The sequence below is a fragment of the Triturus cristatus genome, chromosome 7, assembly GCF_964204655.1.
Source record: "Triturus cristatus chromosome 7, aTriCri1.1, whole genome shotgun sequence".
Lineage (NCBI taxonomy): Eukaryota > Metazoa > Chordata > Amphibia > Caudata > Salamandridae > Triturus > Triturus cristatus.
In genome coordinates, this window is record NC_140590.1 from 930,152,427 (window position 1) to 930,167,377 (window position 14,951).

Consider the following 14,951-nt stretch of genomic DNA (forward strand, 5'->3'; position numbering starts at 1 on the left):
TTGGGGTTCCTGTACGTGGTCGCCATCTTCAGATTCTTTTTTCTCCTTGGCAACCTTGGTAAGTGAATCTTCCTCCTCATTGAAGTGGTGTACACTCTGACCGTTTGTTCCCCACATTTCCGGGGAGAAAAGTGTGTCGTATGTATATCCAGAACACACTACAAGCCACAAAAATAACTCCTACTGGTAAGTAACAATTTCGTTTTGCAGTATGAATCCTTTTCTGGATTCACAGGCTGTGCAATGATTTTGTAGCGGTATTTCTGTCCTTGAGGAGGACAGGTTGAAATGTGCTTGGGTTTGCAAACAGGCGCTGCAGTATTATACAGAGTCCCACCTGCGCTTCCTTATTTATCTCCATGGCCACAAAGTAGTATTTTGTGAAGGTGCGCATGGATGACCATGTCTACAAACGTGTATAGGACGCTGATGGGTATATTTACTAGGACTGCTAGGGCTGTGGCCTTCTCCCTTGCTGAGTGCGCTCTGGGGCGCGAGAGCAAAGCTTTCCCTACCCTTGCGTAGCAGGTTTGTATTGTCACTACAATGGGTTATGTAATTGTCAACTTCGATACTGGGTTACCCTCGGTTGCCCTGGTATAGATAACTCAGAGTTGGTTCCCTTTCCTTATTGTCTGTTTCCAGTACAGGAGTGCTCTTTGCACGTACAGGGTATGTAGCGATCTCTCGGCCTGCGTTTTAGGTTCTTGGAAGGTGGCCAGTAGTTGGATGTGTTGGTTAACGTGTAACTGCGATACCAACTTCTGTAGGAACTGTGGGTTTCTTATTAGTACAACCTTGTCCTTGTGGATTTGAATGTATTGCTCCAGGATGATGAGTGCTTGTAGTTCGCTCACCATTCCTCATGTATCACAATGCAGGAATAGCATTTTGTAAAAATACGGTTAGGTGGCAAAGTTTCATGCTGATAAGCATAAGAAGGTTTATATTTATTTTTCCATTGACTTTCAGAGGTCGACTTTACAGCCCTTACAGACTAGGTATTTCACTGCAGATTATAAGCTACTGTCTTTTCTTCTTCATGAACCTTTGAGTAAGAAAGCAAGTAGAGTAGTTCTCAAAGTAGTTATTTACTTCTGAGACTAAGAGTGCCTTCACTCAACATTGAGATTGTGTGCTCTCTTTTGCTTGACATGTCCTACAGATCACATCTACATTTTGGTCTTGGCAAGAACCCTTTCAAACAAATTGAAACTAATTTACAAGCTTTTTACATTCTAAAACCTTTGAGTAACAGCTTCTGCTGGTAAGCATACAGATAACATTTAATGATTCATCATATCTTTTTCTTGATGTTGGGTATTCTTGAGGTAAAACACAAATCACTATACAGATAGACTATATTCATTGAGTTCACTGGGGATTTTCTATCATCCTATAGTTATTCCATGCATGGGATATGCTTCTATTTTTTAGTGCAGTTTTTTTCAGGTGTTTTTCCCCTTTTTAATCGTTTTTGATTAATTTCAAATTATTGGTATTGGTTTGTGCGGCTCAGCAGAGCTTTGTATTATGTTTTCACAGGATATTTGGATAAAAAAATGAGATCTGTGAAAATGTGGCGGTCCTGATGAAGGAGTTTCATGATGAAAATCACGTTGATACTACTATAATAAGCCACATTAAAACAACGTGAAGAACTAAGTTGTATCTGGTCTAAAAAGAAAAATATGAAGATGTAATCCTCAAATGATTAATGTTTATGGCTGTATTACATGATATACATACACACAGAGAACAGAGTCAATACAAAGACCCTTTTCTGCTACGAATATGAAAAACTATGTAGATGAAGAGGGATAATGTGTGTGTCGTAGAGGATGAGTCAGGTGATATATATACAAATATTTCTCAGGAAACCTAGGTTTAAAACATTTAGGATGTATTGCTCGATTTTAGGGATGTACAAATGCCCTACATACAAAAGATAGCGAGTATTTTGCATAATCGTGTTGAAAAAATAAAGGATAAAAAAGACAAATTCATTTTAAGCTGTACATATGTTTATTAGTGAGATGTATTAGCAGACGTAGAATTAAAGGGTAGTCCGGGTTGCTATTTCTACATGGATGCAAAGAAAGCCACTGTCCAAGTGACGAAGTGTAAAGGGCAAGAGTACAATGGCTTGAAAGGAGGTCCCATTAGTCTCGTAAGAACTACATTAAGATTCCAAACAGGAGCAGGTGGAAGGAACTTTGTGTGGAATAACTCTTAAGGCGTTCCATAAAATTGTAATGATAGGCATTTGAAACAGTGAGGAACATTCCTTATTCTGCAGGTAAACGGCAACAGCAGCTAGGTGTGAAGGCTAATCTCTGCTTTCCAAAGGTGAAGTAGGTAGCAGACAGCATACAGGACAGAGTTCGAAGGTGTTTAAATATTTTGGAATACAACAGTGACAAACCTTTTCTACTTTGTGGCATAGCAAGTGCGCAATGTAGGACTGCAAGCTTTTTTTGATGACATCCATGCATTCCTGTGGTAGAATGCGGAAATAAAACTTCAAGACCCCAGGGGCCGTATTGCTAAGTTGACCTGCCTGGCATAAGGGGATCCGATTCTGCCTTGATTCTGTGTCTGCCAGAACTTCCACACCACCTAGAGAGGAGTGAGAGAGGAGGAAAAATGTAGGCAAATATCCCCGTCTAGTTTATCCATAGAGCATTGCACAGATTGTGGGTGCGGAAATATTAAGACAAAGTTTTGGCATTTTGCCTTTTCGTTAGCGGCGAACAGGTCTATCACAATGGAAGTACAAGAGTGGGACTTGTGGGTGGAGTTCCCACTCGTGGCCTTGTTGATGCATCCAGCTGAGCAGAACAGCAAAACTGTTGACCACTCCTGGAAAGTACTCTGCTAGCAGGTGTATTAAATGTGTATCACTCATTGCTATATTCAATGTGCTTATTCTAAGAGCTGCACAGAGTGGGTGCTACTCTTTTTTAAGTGGTACATGGTGGTCATGTGGTCCGTTTTCACAAGGATGTCCTGGATGTCATGAAAAAAGGCTCTGAGAGGTAGATGAATGGCTAGAATTTCCATGTAACTGATGAGGGGGTGAGGTGACCACAAGCTCTGCATTGTCATGTGGAGGAGATCCATTTCCCACTAGAGAAGGATGAGTCTGTGGTATTGGCCACTTGCGGAATACAGTCTATGAAGGGCCTGCCTCCCAACAGGATGAATCTGTTCCACCACTTCAGAGTGTAATGGGCACTTGACCTTGCCAGCAATAGATCGTTCCAGTAACCCTCCGCCTGTGACCTCTATGTCAAGAGGCACTCTTGTAACTGGCACATATGGTGCTTGGTATGGGGAACTATGGTTTTAAAAGAGGCCATAATGCCCAGGTGGCACATTACTGTTCCGTTAGTTCATGTTTTGGCCGAAGAAGAGGCAGTAGCTGCTGGAATTAAAGCACACCGTGTTCATTTGCGTACGCTATACTGGGGACAGCATTTAGAATGGACCCTAGAAAAGGTTGCATTTGGAGGGGTTAAAGATGGAACTTGGTGGCGTTTAGGGTAAATCTCAAGGTTTGGAGGAGAGAAATAGCAGCTTGGGTGTGGGCTAGGCACTGCAGCCTGCCCTCTTGATCAGCCAATCATGTAGATAGAGAGAAGACGTGCCCGAGGTGGGCGGCTACCACAATTAGACTTTTCTTTTTGTGAAGACCATTGGGGCTGATCTGACCCTGAAGGGTAACACTTTGAATTGGTAGTGATGACTACTTAAAAGAAAGTGGTGGTAGCACTGATGAGCAGAGTGGATGCTTTCTAGGTACGTAGGTGTCCTTTAGGTCTAGCACCATCATAAAATGGGCTTGCTGGAGATGACATCCTGGAGAGTTGTCATGTGGCAATGTTTCGGGAGGATGCCACTGTTGAGGGGTCCAAGATAGTGGATTGGCCGGAGAGCTATCCTTTTTGGGGATGAGGGAATATAGGCAGTAAACCCCCAAGGCCTGGGCTGGGAGGTTTGGTGAGGCTGAATGAAGTTCTAGGCAATATCCATGCCAAATGATTGTGAGAATTCACTGGTCTGAAGTAATTTCCTCCTACGTGGAAGGAAATTTTTTAATTTCCCTCAACATGTGTTGGGTGATCAGGGGTATGCGGATCATTTTTTGTAGGTAGAGGCTTCTTTAATGAAGGCGCCTCTACCCCCATTCGAGTTGCTACCCCTGTATGCTCTGTGCCCGTAGCCCCTACCACGCTGGTAGTGGTGTGATTATTGCGGTTTCTGATATGAAGGTTTGATCAAAGGTTCGATTCCTGTTCTGTACTGCTGCTCACGAAAGGAACCCCTGCTGGTTGGGGTCTTCAGGGTACCCAACTGACTTCACATTATCAGTGTCCTTTTTTTTATATTTTCCAGCATCTCATCAACCTGGGGTCCAAAGCTGTGAACCCAAAAAAAAAAAAATCAAATGGAAGGTTGCTCATATGCAGCTGGAGTTCTGTCTTGATGCTGGATATGTAAAGCCTGGAGTGCCAGAGGAATAGGATGGAAGAATTTACTCCCATAGCAGCAGTGTCAGCAGCGTCAAGAGTACAGGGTACAGTGGCGTTGGAAATGTTTTTCCCCTCTGCCACCATTTCCTCACACTTTCTTGAATTTGTCTGGGAGATGTTGGATGAGCTTTTCCACCTACTCAGCTCTGTACTGGAATATGTTCCAAATCTGGATCCCCCACTGGATTGATATCAGCCTTCCCATTGGTATTCTCTAAGTTGAGGGTAGAATGGGGCTTCATAAGCATATGTAGGGGTGTAGTAAACCTTTATCTTAATAAGAACCTGGAGACTTCGGACGGTAATATGATGGGGGGGTGGGAAGGAGTGAGAGGGGATGTGAAAGGAGGAGTACTTATAGCCATATCTCTGAACCTTTTGAGAGTTAAGGGCTCCAAAAGGATGTTTGGAAAAGGTTTCTCATTTAAGGCAAGCTTCCTTTTCCTTGGTGAAGGCTTAGCAGTTTTTAAAGGTGGGGGAATCCCCTTGGAGACTTTTCCAGTGCGACATTGAATAAAGATGCACTTTTGTCTCTCATCCAGCTCCTCCTGCAGCTTCTTGAGGATTGGTCTCTGGGAGTCATCGAGCCCAGGTTTGGAAAGGGGTCTTGACATTGATGCTGGCTTTGGCACCTACGAAAGTGCATGTCGACAGTGCCTTCAACTTCGAAGGTTGTCAATGCTTTTCAGTGCAGAAAGTGCTCTTCGGACTAGACAGCCTTTGATGGATCCTGCCTCAACTCCTATGCCTTCCCTAGGTGTCTTCTGGAGCCCTAAGGCAGCAGAGGACCTAAAGGTGGCCAGTTTTATTCTCTTATGAGGCTTACGATAGGTTTCACACGCAACCATACTCTTGAAACTGGGTGTGATCTTTGCGCAGGGGACAGTATCGACTGAAGTAGATATAGCTCTTTCTTCCTCCTCTTCACTGGCCTCAGAGGCTCTGGAGTTAAAGACTATGGGCCTATGTTGGAGAAGAGGGAAGCGTGAAGCAATGTCTTCCTCCTCGGCGCCAAGAGGGTCTGGTTCCCTGAAGATGGCCAAAGCTCCTTCGACTGGCTGTCTCTACATCCTGATGTGGGCCCAGCGACTGTCTTGATAATTAAAGGTCTTTTTACATTAGGGGGTGAGACAGACAGCACACTAATCTTCCTTACGGTTTGCAGATAGACAAACATTTCATATGCTACAGTGGTCGGCCCAAGAATACTTAGCATGACATGAAGAGCATTTACTGAAAGGCGTCTGTTTAATAACCTTCAACACGTTGACATTCTCTGAAGTTGAAGTCTGACAACTAAAAGGGCATGGGAACCCTGAGGATTGGGGACCCGGTGTTGACCAACAGTCTCACACAGTGTATTGCGAGAAGGAACAGCTGTAGAAAGCGACGGATGGTATCTTAGTCTTTCTCGAAGGCAAGAGTGAAGAGTTGAATTGCGAATGTTTGAAAACCGAACAAGGAAAGGTAGTCCTGTCAGTATATGTGAACTGGACAGAGAAAAATGATTTAACTTGATAGAGAAAAATAAACTAACAGTGAAATTGGTGCCAATGAGAACTGCCTACTAAAGTAGGTGTAACTTGGCACTCCCTATGACACCAGACTACTTCAAACGAAAATTTGCAACACCTGAGCCCAATACTAGATGGCAGGAGTATGCAGCGTATGTGTATCTACAGCCACAAATGTTACAAAGACAGTGTTACAGAAGGTATGTAACTTGTTCTTCCGATAATACTTCTAGCTGCAGATTCCTCAGTTTTACAATAGTCACCAAAGAAATACCTCACAAGGTTGTGAAACTGTGGAAAGGCTCATACCAAAACGTCCTGCAGGATCAAATAGGCAAAATATCTATCCTGTCTGACTATCAAAGCAGTAATACTTTGTGAACATGAGTACTGACGCCTACGTCACATCCTGACGGATGACAAGGGCAAACACCTGACATGTTAACGCAGTGGTAGCAGCCTTGGTGGAATATGCAAGCCTCCAGAGGCTGCTTCTAGGCCAATGATTAGCAGATTGGTATACAGAGGACGACCTTGCCAAAGCCCTTCTCTGTACATCAATGTAACCATGTGGGGGAACTTTAATTTTTATATTGAATTAGTGGAAAACCCAGACACTACTGCCTTAATAGATACACTGAATGCTTTTAGTTTCACTGAACTTGTGGATTTTTTCCACATAAAGTGGTACATATCATGGATGTGTTTTTTTTAGCAATCACAATTGAATAAAGCTAGATGCCCCACTTCCAGTTTTGTGGTCTGACCATAGTGCTATTGCTTTTAAACTAGCTCTGAATAAATTGAAAATCTCTGCTAGAGTTACCAATGTAGAGGAGGGTTCATGAAAATGGTTAAGCATAAATCAAGAACATTTGAACTGAGTTTTAGAGAATGAGCATCTTATGATAAAGGAGTGTGTGGAAGTGGCCACTACAAGATTTAATATGTGATTAGATGGCATTGAGAGAGAGTCACCGGGTACAGCTGGTTTAACAAAGAAGAAAGTATCCTTATGTGCCCAGTACACTGTTTGAGAATCCTGAAGCAAACATACAGGAGTCTAGAAACCATTTGCAGAAAAGAGTATGCTGATTCAGACAACATTTCACAGAATAGCCATACTAGAATATTAAACAGTAATTTACAAGGCAAAATCAAACTACTTTACACAAAACAGAAACTTTTAAGAATTCAGCCAAGGACCTGTTTGCAGTGGTCAACAATCAAAAGACCCCCATTTTCAACCTAACTATTACGCAGACACAGGATATGTGCTATCATTTTCAAAACAAGATCAAATACATTTTTGAAGATTTTGCTTTGGCCACACCACCAGACCTCAAAAGAACACTTGCTGAAGGTGAATTGGTCTCCAAAGACACTTATGTATAAAATTCTCATCATTTGATGCACCCTCCTTCCCCCTCTCCGGTTTCGGAGGGTCTTTTTGCAGCAGAAGGCAAGAAGGGCTTCACATGATCTCTCTGCATTCTCTGGGGAGAGACAAACTTGCAGACCTCAGACCAAGTATATTTCTTGTTGCAGTTAGGACAGCAGTAGATCTGAGTGTGTTCCATAATGAAATCCTACATGCATCCGAGGTAAAATTCAACCAGCATCGAAAAGAGAAGACTGTACATGGCTACAATGCGTCGAAGTATGTCTGACTTGAACATTCAATTCCCGTTGGTACAAATGGAAAGCTTTGTGACGCATTATCGCTGTTTTCATCACAAGCTCGTAAGGAGGAGCTGCAGATAGGAAGCGGATTTTCTTCTGGGGTTCTTATTGTAGAAAAATCCATAGGCAGCTATGGGTCTATATAATATGTGAGACTTAGTTGAACAAACACATGATATTTATAGACTCCGTGCACTGTCAAATTCAATAAAAAGGAAAATGCAACTAACCAGTATACATCTGTTCTTGGCATGTAGAGCTGCAGATCCACACACGGAGCATAGATCGCCATCTGGTGTTGGGTCCGGATGTTTGCACTTGTTTGTGTCTTGGAAAAGTCTTTGGAAGTCACGAAGTAGGTGACTCCTCCTTTGGATGATAGTGCGCATGGGCATCGGCTCCATCTTCAGATTGTTTTTCGCCAGCAGGAAAATGATGGAGTTTTGTGAGAAAAAGATAAGATGCCCATGTATGCTGTATCTAAATAACATAATACTGGAACAAATAAAGGAGGCCGGTGGGCGTGTGTGGATCTGCAGCTCTAAATGCCAAGAACAGATGCATACTGGTAAGTAGCATTTTCCGTTCGAGGCATATGAGCTGCAGATCACACACTGAGCATAGATTGTATAGCAGTACCCACCGCTAGCGGCGACCACCAGTATGTGTTGCAGTAGTTTGAAATAGTGTTTTGAGTACAGCTTGTCCCACAGAAGCTTGTTTTGTTTGCACATCTACACAATAGTGTTTTGTGAATGTGTGCGGTGTAGACCATGTGGCTGCTTTGCAGATGTCATCTGGGGGAATGTTCCCTAAAAATGCCATTGAAACCCCTATCTTTCGAGTAGAGTGGGCTCTAGGAGGAACAGATAAGGTGCGTTTAGCTTTGTGATAGCAAATCTGTTTGCATTTGAAAATCCACCTCACTATGCCAGATTTGGATATGGGGTTGCCTTTATGTGGTGGCGAAAAGGACACGAAAAGTGGTTTGGTCTTGTGAAAAAGTTTTGTTCTTTTAATGTAACAAAGCAGTGCTCTTTTAACACCTAGAGTGTGAAGAGCTCTTTCTGCAACTGGCTGTGGTTGCGAGAAGAATACGGGCAACTCAACAGACTGGTTGAGGTGGAAGGGAGAAATAACTTTAGGCAGGAATTTTGGATTGGTTCTGAGAACAACTTTATTATGATGGAGTTGTAAGAACGGTTCTTGAATAGTTAGTGCTTGTAGCTCACTGACTCTTCTACGGGAAGTAATGGCTACTAGGAAAGCAACTTTACATGTTAGAAACTGTAGTTTGCACTTGTGCAGAGGTTCACAAGGCGGACCCATTAGTCTTGTGAGGACAATGTTTATGTTCCACACAGGGGAGGGGGGTACTCTGGGTGGAATAATTCTTTTGAGGCCTTCCACAAATGCTTTGATGGCAGGTATCCTGAAGAGTGATAAGTGTTGTCTATTTTGTAAATAGGCTGCTATGGCAGCGAGGTGTAATCTAATAGATGTATAGGCTAAGTTACACCTTTAAAGATGCAGTAGGTAACCTATGACGTGTTGAATTGACACATCTAAAGGATTGATGGTGTTGTTGTGGCAATATATCACAAATCTTTTCCACTTGGCTGCATAGCAGGCTCTAGTGGTGGGGCGTCTAGCTTTTCTGATAACGTTCATACAGTCAGGGGGAAGGTTAAGGAAAACTAACTCCAAGACCTCAGGAGCCAGATCGCTAGGTTGAGCTGTGCTGGGTCTGGGTGTCTGATCTCTCCATGGTTCTGGGTTAAGAGGCGTGGTGAGAGGTGTAGTTTTTGGTGCGGGACTAGAGACAGTCCCAGTAATGTGGTGTACCACGGCTGTCTGGCCCATGTTGGAGCAACTAGGATGAGGTTTAGTGAATGTTGCTGCAGTTTGCGCACTACTAGCGGGATGAGTGGGAGAGGCGGAAAAGCGTACGCAAATCTGCCTGACCAATTCATCCATATCGCATTGCCTTTGGACAATGGGTGTGGATATCTGGCGGCGAAGTTTGGGCATTTGGCATTTTCGTGTGTGACGATGAGGTCCATCTCTGGCTGCACCCACAACTGGAAAAAGGGTTGAAGAACTTGTGGATGAAGTTCCGACTCATGAATCTGTTGCGTTTGATGACTTAACAGATCGGCAATAATGTTCTGGACTCCTGGAACATGTTGGGCTAGGAGAATTTTTTTTTAAGGAATAGCCCATCTCCAAATGCTTTGCTCTAGTTGGGAGAGCTGTAGGGAATGTGTCCCGCCCTGTTTCTGTATGTGGTACATGGCTGTCATGTTGTCGGTGCGGACTAGGACAGCTTTGCCTGATATTTGCTTCTGGAATGCTTTTAGGGCTAGAATAATTGCTAGTAACTCCAGGTGATTGATGTGGAGTATCTTTTGTTGTGGAGTCCACATGCCCTGCATGGTGTGATGTAATAGATTAGCTCCCCAGCCGGAGAACGATGTGTCCGCTGTTAACACAATCTGTGGAACCGGCTCGAGGAACGGTCGTCCTATGGAAAGGTTTTTGATGTTCCACCACTGCAGAGAGCCATAAGTGCGGCCGTCTACCAACACCAGATCTGTTAGCTGACCTTGATTCCACTGACGTGCTAAGCACTCCTGCAGAGGACGCATTGGGAGTCTTGCGTGAGGTACTATGAATATGCAAGAGGCCATCATCCCTATGAGCTGCAGGAACAGTCGAGCTGGAAGAGTGTTGCGGCTGAAATTTTGTTAGGAGTTTCTGTATACTTGCTATTCTGGCAGGACTGGGGTAAGCAAGTGCTTTGGAGGTGTCTATTGTGGCACCGAGGTACTGTTGTATGTGGGACGGTTGTAAATGAGACTTTGCGTGGTTTACTGTGAACCCTAAGTCGTGGAGTAGCTGGATTGTTGCTCGAGTGTGACGTACACACTGTATGAGTTGGCTTTTATGAGCCAATCGTCCAAATATGGGAAGACGTGAATGTGTGGTCTTCTCAGGTGAGCTGCAACTACTGCCAGACACTTGGCGAATACTCTGGGTGCCTTGGTGAGTCCGAAAGGGAGTACTTTGAATTGGTAGTGCTGACCTTCCACTACAAACCTGAGATATTTTCTGAGAGGTTTGAATGGGAATATGAAAGTAGGCGTCCTTGAGATCTAGAGTGGCAAGGAAGTCGCCTTGGGACAGGAGAGGAAGGACTTGTTGAAGTGTGACCATGTGAAAGTGGTCTGAGTGTATGTAGAGTTTTAGGGGTGTGAGGTCTAGGATAGGTCTCAGAGATCCGTCCTTTTTTGGGATGATGAAATACTGGGAGTAGACTCCTGTGTTTTGCAGATGCAGGGAGACTGGTTCTATTGCATGTTTTTGTAGGAGGGAGATTACCTCCTGCTTTAGAAGTGATAAATGTTCTAATGACATTGGGTACTGTCTGGGTGGTATGGTTGGGGGAGTGGAGGTGAGTTCCAGACAGTAACCTGTTTGAACTATTTGCCTCACCCACCTGTCTGTGGTGATGGTGTTCCAGATAGGAAGGAACTGTAGTAATCTTCCCCTGACAGGTGTAGGATGGTCCGGGGGAGCAGAGGGAAGTCATTGGGTAAGGGTGGAGGCCGAGCGGGTGTTGGTTCTGCCTCTACCTTTGTTATTATTGCCTCTGTAGCTTCCTCTCTGATAACCCTTGGTGAATGTGGTATGGGTGGGAGTCTTGTAAGACGTGGAGGGGTTGTCTGAGGAATAACCTCTGGGAGTTGCCTCTGTGAGAGGAGTGCCGAAAGGAGCATCTGGGAGCTCGCAATTGCAAGGTTCCCATTGATTTAGCCGTGTCAGTGTCTTTTTTAATCTTCGAGAGATGAATCCACGGTAGGTCCGAATAAGTGTTCCTGGTCAAATGGCTGATTTAGAATGGAAGTTTGTACTTCGGGTTTAAAATGGAAATGCGTAGCCAAGCGGGTCTACGCAGGAGGACACTTGTGTTTATGGCTTGGGAGGCGGTGTCTGCCACATCTAGAGCGCAGCGAATGAAGGTGTTCGAGATGAGCTTACCCTCTTGTATGAGGTCGTTAGCCCTGTTTTTATATTTGTCAGGAAAGGTGCTGCAATAGGGTCTCTAACTGGTCGTAGTGCACCTTATCATACCTAGCTAACAAGGCTTGAGTGTTTGCTCTATGCCATATGTTAGCTGCTTGAGATGCTGTGCGTTTACCGGAAGCGTCCATGAGTTTGGACTCCTTGTCGGGAGGTGTAGCATCCCCTGACGTTTGAGAGTTAGCCCTCTTCCTGGCATTGGAGACTACTAACAAATCCAACAGAACATGGACTTTAATGTATGCTGGGTCTGTTGGGGCGGCTTTATATTTTTCTATCCTTGGGTTGATAACCCTAGCCCTAACGGGGTCTTTAAACACTTCAGGTGAATGTTTAATTACCCCTTTCAGCATAGGTAGAATGCAGGTGGTCTTTTGTGAGATGTCAAAGTATCCATTAAAAAATCCTCATCCACAGGGTCTGTATGTAAGTCAACCCCGTGGTACTGTGCAGCTCTGAACGAGCTGGTTGAAACTCATGGTATCCTCTGGAGGGGCAGGTCTAGAGGGATGTGTTTCCTGTGGCACGTTAGGGACATCTGGTGTATTGTAATTGTCCCATGGGTATGAGGTGGACTAGGGTCCCCTAGTGGCTCATCATCTGCACCCTCCCCTGTGTCATCAGAAGTGTCATCATTGTCCACTGGTGGCGATGGTGTAGGAGAGTGGTGTGGTGGTGGAGGAGGGATCCTGAGAGGAGATGTTGCAATGTCCCTCTTTTTAAGTGCTGGAGCCGGTGTAGCGAGCCCAGTGGCCTCTTTTTGGAACTAAGAATCAGTTGACCAGTCTTTGGATCTTTAAGAAGTGTCTTTTGGGTGGGATCTGGCTTAAAAAGCTCTTCTGAGGGAGGCATGTCCTTTGTGCCGGTTTTTCCGTTCCGAATGCTTGCGCGGCACAGACTGTAGAGCGGTTTTGTGCTCTTTGGTCTTGGAACCGTGAGGTCCTGAGGTGTCTGTAGGAGTTTGCTGAACCGGTTGTTTCTTCGGTTCCGAATGCTTTTTCGGCTCCTTAGTTTGAGAGTCTGCAGTCTTCAGTATCTGCTTTTTGGTCGGTTCCGAGTCAAGGGAGTGGTGCCGGTAGTTTTGGGTGCCGAGTGCGTTGATGCGGAGGCGGTAGTGGGCACCGCGGAGGTGTGTGGTGTCTTCTTTTTCGGTGCCGGAGTTTCGGTACAGACGGCAGGCTGACTCGATCCTGAGTGGCCTGAAGGCTTTGTTGTTGGATTCTTGGCCGGGCCTCGAGGCGGGGCGTGAGTCGTGATTTCTAGGTGTGCACCTGGGCCCGAAGGTGAAGGTGTGACCAAAGCCTTTTTCGGTTGGTGGAGGAGGGGTCGGGGTCGACGGCAGTACTTACAACCTGTTGCCCAAGAGTGATGTCTTCAATGTCGGAGTCTGCTTCGGAGGCGCTGACGAGGCCTTCTTTGGCCCGCTCCTGTTCGGGTACATAGACACCCGCTTGGAAGATGTCGTCTGGAAGTCGACGAGCGAGCCAATCTTCTTCGGGCTCGCCGATCTCGAATGGTCTTTTTGGAGCAGAAAGGCACAAGCTGGACAGTCTCTGGCCTCGTGCTCTGGTGAAAGGCAGAGGTTACACACCTCATGCAGATCTGTGTGTGCGAATTTCGACCAACATGGAGGACACTTCTTGAATGGAGTTCTTTCTATGAGCCACATGTAAAGGCCTAGGTAGACAACCGGAATCGAGGACTTCGATGTTGGTGAGATGCTTGAGGATCGGGATCTCGATTGAAAACAATACCGTAGACATAGGTGAAGGATTGCGAGTCGAAAGTGGGTTTGGTAACGGCACCTAGCTGGAGCGCGATAAACACATCCGAGCCCGATGGCGGAAAAAAACAATCTGAAGATGGAGCCGATTCCCATGCGCACTATCATCCAAAGGAGGAGTCACCTACCTTGTGACTAAAGACCTTTCCAAGACAAAAACAAGTGCAAACATCCGGGCCCAACACCAGATGGCAATCTATGCTCAGTGTGTGATCTGCAGTTCATATGCCTCGAACATAATTTTATTAATACAAATTTGTTTACAATGACCATTATATGGTTCTACGATATTTCTATGACGTTTAAGAATCACAATATGACCAACAGAATAACCAAAAGTGAAGACATACAGTCATGTGCATATCTCCTATACATAATATGAAACAATCAATCATAGAATAAACTGGTTATGATAATACAAAAAAGACAAACACAATAGATCAAAAATTATATAATGAAGTAGCTAAATGTTTGAAAATTAATCTTCATAATATCTAAGTGAGTTTGGGCGTACAGAGCGCCTTTATCAGGAAAGCCACAATAAATCTTGTGCCAAGATCAGATGATGTGGTGGTCAGAGCAAAGTAGATTTGGGATAAATGAATATGGCGTTTGATATACGATGAATAGCTTGTTATTTTGGTATATGAGGCACTTGAGGATAAGCAGCCTACGATCCGGGTTAAAACCAATGACAGCGGTTATACCCGGAGATCAGCAAAAACTTAAATGATGCATCTTTGAAAGAGGGTGGAGCTAAAAGACTTCTCCAAGTGATGGATGGTCTTTGAAATAGGATTATGTTTAACGAAAAACAACTCCAGACAATACCTAATAAGACGGAGCTGGATAGGAAATTCCACTGGGAGAGCTGGTAAAGATTCAAGCGGAAAATTCTGGGGTTCTGCAGGTGTGGGTGCACAGAGTAATAAGCCACCATTTTGACTTAGTAGGTATGCAGGTGCAGACTTATTTCTGTAGGTGGCAAAAGCTTGTGCACACCCACAAATACACACGTTTGTGACCCGCACTCTTCCCCTGATGGAACCACAAAAAAACAAGATTGTAGTTTTGGGACAATGACTGAATTTAGTGGGGGGCAAACCAAAACCAACTGTCTGGCTCATTGATACCGAGGATACAGGCGTAGACTCAGCAACTCTTCAACCTGCCCTTTCAACCTGCATTCTCTCCCTTTAGTATTTTTCCGAGTTTCTCCACGAAAACACAAACTTTTAGCCGTGGTGCATGGGAAGAAAGTGCACTCTAAAATTGGAGTATCAGTATAAATATTTTTTTAATACAAGCAGTGCTAAGCTACAACTGAAACATATTGGGTTTGTGTATGTAAAA

At 44.5% G+C, this 14,951-nt stretch overlaps 1 protein-coding gene across 2 annotated transcripts in view; it reads right to left on the bottom strand.

The window, feature by feature from the left end:
* The window catches only part of FBXW11 (F-box and WD repeat domain containing 11), a 540,498-nt gene that overhangs the window by 38,806 nt on the left and 486,741 nt on the right, over positions 1-14,951 (bottom strand). The gene's annotated exons all lie outside the window — the stretch shown is intronic.